The sequence below is a fragment of the Vicia villosa genome, linkage group LG3 (genome assembly GCF_029867415.1).
Source record: "Vicia villosa cultivar HV-30 ecotype Madison, WI linkage group LG3, Vvil1.0, whole genome shotgun sequence".
In the NCBI taxonomy this organism is placed as follows: domain Eukaryota; kingdom Viridiplantae; phylum Streptophyta; class Magnoliopsida; order Fabales; family Fabaceae; genus Vicia; species Vicia villosa.
This window is the reverse complement of record NC_081182.1, coordinates 19388715-19394096: the sequence shown is the minus strand read 5'-3', so window position 1 is coordinate 19394096 and position 5382 is coordinate 19388715. Positions and strand designations below refer to the sequence as shown.

At 33.5% G+C, this 5382-nt stretch overlaps 1 non-coding gene across 1 annotated transcript; it reads right to left on the bottom strand.

Annotated features, from left to right (window-relative positions):
- Positions 1–2527: 2527 nt before the first annotated feature.
- TRNAR-CCG (transfer RNA arginine (anticodon CCG)) lies at positions 2528–2600 on the bottom strand. Its single transcript has one exon. It is a non-coding gene; the product is annotated as a tRNA-Arg (tRNA).
- Between the last annotated feature and the right edge of the window lie 2782 nt (positions 2601–5382).

Genomic DNA, 5382 nt, shown 5'->3' with positions numbered 1-5382 from the left:
AGCGGAATGGAAATTGTTTCGGATCCGGAATCTGTTAGACAGCGCTTAGTCGATAGATTCATGTCCACCGGCAATACAGAATGTCTGCATCTTTGGGCGTATAATACCCGACCAGTAGGGTTAGTTTCTCATTCTTTATTCATCTAATCTCTGTTTCTTTAGTGTATAGCAATATTTTCATATAACCTATTGTTTTAATTTATAGAGCACACTGGTTGCTGCTTGCTATCAACCCGATAAGGGAAGTCGTGTATTATCTGAATTCGGTAAAGGGTGAATGGACCAATTATCCGGCCATGAAGGAAATCGTTGATTTGTAAGTGGGATCGTTCTAAATATATATTCGTGTATATTTATATATTTACTTATTTGTGGGATTGATCTAAACATATGCTTTTATATATTTGTTAATTAGATCAATACAAGTATTCCGTAGTCAACGGGACGCACAGGTATCCCGGACTAAATCAAACAACATCACCTGGATCGAAGTGCAGGTACATTACTTTTCACAAATTTGCTTATAATATTTATGCTACTTGGTAAAACAAGACAACTTATATAGAATCTTATTTGTTTTTCTATGTAGTGTCCGCTACAGCGTAACAGTTCAGACTGCGGATACTTTGTATTGAGGTTTATGAAAGAAATCATTCAGGCGAATCAATTAGAGATTCCTCCCACGGTATAAAGTTATAACTTAAGATAATTTCATATAATTTATTACATTTACCTAAATATATTATTCATATTATGTTTTTGTTTTATAGTACCTTGACGAATTCCGTGCTGCTGGGTACTCGAAGCTAAAGTTAGAAGAAATCAAAGAGGAATTGTGTCAATTTTATATTAAGCTATTTTTCATGCAGATTTGAACTATAATATTGTTGATTTTGTAATGATGTATATATATAATTTTGTAATGATTTATATATATAATTTTGGATATTATAATGGTATATATTAGTATATATATTGTCTTACTGATGGCTGAAATAATATAGTCGAAAATATATTACAGGTCGAAAATATATTACAGGTCGAAAATATTACAGGTCGAAAACATTACAGGTCGACTGGGAGGATTAAATTATAGGCTGCACATAAAAATACCTCATTTAGCAACTACAGCGCTTCTAAAAAGCGCTCTTAAAGGTCCACATACTAGAGCGCTTCTTAGTAAAAGCGCTGGCAAAGACCAGTAAAAAAGCAAAAAAAACTAAAAAATTACGCAGCATACAAAAGCGCTTTGGGAAAAGCGCTCTGGTAGGCCCCCCTATGAGAGCGCTCTGTCTGGAAAAAGCGCTCTCATAGGGGGGCCTACCAGAGCGCTTTTCCAAAAGCGCTTTTGTATGCTGCGTAATTTTTTAATTTTTTTTGCTTTTTTACTGGTCTTTGCCAGCGCTTTTACTAAGAAGCGCTCTTAAAGGGGGGTCTACCAGAGCGCTTTTTCCAGGAAAGCGCTCTTATAGGGGGTCCTACCAGAGCGCTTTTTCCAGGAAAGCGCTCTTAAAGGGGGGGTCTACCAGAGCGCTTTTAAAAGCGCTTTCGTAGCCTACGCCAGCGCTGGCTTTGGCAGCGCTTTAAAGCGCTGTTAAAGGCCAAAAAAAGCGCTGTGAAAGCCCTTGTACGGCGTAGTGTTAGCTCAACATAATTAAATCACTTGTTCCTTAAAGGACAAGGAATAAGACCATGATTTATGAAAGTAAGAGTAATCAATTGGAAATATATTTCCAATCAAAGAGAGATCCGAGCTTTTTTAAAAACTATCTCTATTGCGTGCATAGCTCCCTAGAGATCTGTGTATGGAAAGAAATAGATATATTTAGGTCTTATGTAAAATAAGACACAACAAAAAAGGAGCTTTGACTCAAACCAAAAAAGGATTTGAAAATCACAAATTTAGATCTTTGTAGGAGCAATAATAACAATTTTACATTATGATGACCAAAATCTTCTATAAATACCAAGGACAAAATAAATAAAAGAAGTGTCAATAATAATGTTAAGAATGAAAGCAAGTCAAGTCCAAAATTATTTTGCAAAGACGCATTCCCAAAAAAAAAAGTTGTTGACTAGTCTATGTAGCCTTGCCACACAAGTTACATTCAGAAACAATATTGCAACCTCTAGCACATAAATTCTCATATGCGAGAATCTTTTTGTGAAAAAGTCTCCAAATAAAAAGATATTTAGAAGGTTGATGGAAGAACTCCATATCAACTTAGCCCATTAAACCTCATTGAGAGAAAGTTTTTGACAAAAATAAGCGTCTCTCCTATCATTGGTGTGCTTCCTAATGAGCTTTTCATCCGTTCTAAAATTAGAAATAGGGACACCTTGCAAAATAATAACAATATCAAGATAGTTCAATATAATTGAGTGGGGGGATATGCCAATTGTATATCAACATACATTGTATAACACTTTTTACAATTTACACGAAAACTATACACTTCGATCACGAACCCACAATCTCTATATCTTGTATAACACTTTCTACAATTTACACAAAAACTATACACTTCGATCACGGTGGGACTCGAACCCACAATCTCCCGCTCCGGAGGCGAGCGCCTTATCCATTAGGCCACGCGACCATATATATATATATATATATATATATATAATTTGCAACAAAAATAAGAGTGAAATTATTACCTTAGAGATTATATATTCAAAAATTTTAAAAAAATTAAAAATCAAGTCTTTTAAAAAATTATTTTTAAGTTTTTTAACATATACTCTTAAAACACAAATTAAAATAACTTTTTTTTATTAATATATTACACAGTAGTCAATATAGAAATTACAACACAAAATAAGAATTTATCGTATTAAATGTTATAGAGTGTGTGGCTAAATTTATACCGGTCTTATTGAAGATATCTTATTTGAATTATACATGATTTTAAATAAAATATTAGTTTTTTTAGAAAAACCAATACAGTTTAATTAAGGAAAATATTAAATAATAAATATTAAATTATAACATGATTTTTACCGACCTCAAAACCACTATGCCAAATTATTATGTGTCAATTTACGTTGATAGAGAAATATAAATATTTCCAAATTTGTCTTTTAATAATATTCATACAATTAGGAGACCATTAAAAATTTAATATTTTATACTAAAAGTTTGATTGCATTTGCTCAATACATACCATAATACTTGCACACTTGTAAAAATATTTTTTTAAGTACAAAATATATAGTAACATATATCTTTAATAAAATACTTATAGTTGATATTATTGAGATTGTAATCATTTATGTTGAAGCAGCATGTTGCTCGACAGGAATAAGGGTGTGTCGAAATAAACTAATGTGTGTCGAGTTGTAATAGATGTCGAAGTGTCGAAGAAGGTTGCTTAACACGTAATTTTGACTTAAACCAAAATAGGTATTTTAGACTTTTGTAGTTTTGGACTTTGGCTTAGGGAGAAAGCAACCTAAAAACTATAAATAGAGGGAGTAACCTCTATATTGTAAAAGTTGAGAATTTGCAGTTGCAAAGTGAATAAAATTATAGTTTGGAAGCAGAGAGAAACTCTGCAGAAAATATTCTTCTTCCGCCTCTTATTTTTTTCAAACTCTAATTCACCTTTCTTCTCAAATTTTATTTTCTTCTCCATTGTCATTATGTAGCGATAATTATCTTGCAATCACGGTTGGTAGATTCACTTGAGTGAAGAATGAAGAACACGAGATTTCGATCGGTGTGGTTGAATCTTAAGGTTATTGGCTCCAAAATTTGACCACGTGGTAATAGCCATATAAGAGTCGAAATATTTGTCGACATTGACAAAGAAAGAGCTTCAAGGGAAGCTTGAATCTCGTGAACAAAGAATGGCTGAAAGAGTTGTAGGCAAGTTGAAAAATGATGCGGCTCTGCAAGCGCAATCATAAAGAGAAAATAAATTAAAAGGGAAGTGGTTCAACAATAAAGGTAGAGGAGGCTACAACAATTTGTATGGTTGAGGAAACCAACAAAAAGGAAATGTGTCAAATCAAAGAAGACCATCATACCAAGGCAACCAAAGAGGTGGTGGTCGAAAACTTGACAAAAGTCACATTCAGTGTTTCAATTTCCAAATGTATGTTCACTATGCTAGTGATTGTCCATAAAAAAGAATCAAGAAAGTCATACAAAGCTTGCAAAACACGAAGAAGAGGAGATGATGATATTGATGGTCATAACAAGAGATGAAGAGATATTCAAGGACCAATGGTACTTGGACTTAGGATGCTCATCACACATGTCTGGAAGGAAATATTGGTTTGTCATAAAACCCCCAATGAAGAACATGGTGAAATTTGCAAATGACAATACTCAAGCAGCTGAAGGTATTGGAGTTGTTCTGATTATGAGGAAAGATGGAAAAAGGTCAGTAATTTCGAATGTGTTGTACATACCAGGTATGAAAAGCAATTTGTTAAGTATTTAGTTTATCGAAAAAGAATTATAAAGGTTAATCTTGAAGGCTTATATGTCTCAGAATATAACCTTCAAGATTGGGCTAAATGTGGTGTAGCACAAGTGCCTTGCAAGTGCAGCTAGCAAAGATGAATGGATATGGCACTATCAGTTTAACCATCTCAACTTCAAAGACATAGATATTTGAAAAGAAGAAATATGGTTTCAAGATTACCAGAAATCAACATTCCAAACGAGATATGTCAGGAATGTGTGCAGGCAAAGCAACACAAGAACAACTTAAGCAAGGATGTAGAAGCAAGTCGAAGAGAATTCTTGAAATCATATACTATAATATGTGTGGTCCATTCCAGGTAGATTCAATTGGAGGTAAAAAATACTTTATCATATTCATAGATGATTTCAATCGAAAACTTTGGACTTACCTAATCAAGAAGAAAAGTGAAGTAGTTGAGGTATTTCCCAAGTTTAAATCTATGGTCGAAAGGCAAAGTGGTCAAAAGCTCAAGATTCTGAGGAGTGATGGTGGTGTAGAATATATGTCGAAAGACTTCGACACATCATGTGAGAAATAATGGATTGTGCATGAGGTGGTTCCACCCTAAACTCCATAACAAAATGGAACTACACAAAGGAAGAATAGAACCATCATGAATATGGTGAGAAGTATGTTGAAAGGAAAGAATTTACCTAAGCAATTTTTGGGTGAAATTGCATAGACTGCAACATACATTCTGAATAGATGTCCGACGAAGAAGCTAGCAGGAATCATGCCAGAAGAATGTTGGTCTAATGTCAAGCCTAGCTTGATTCACCTGAAAATATTTAGATTTATAGCTCATAGATATTTGCGTGATTAGTTGAGAAGAAAGTTTAATGACAAGTCGAGTCAAATGATCCTAATAAGATATCATGTGTATGGAGAATACAAGTTATTCGAC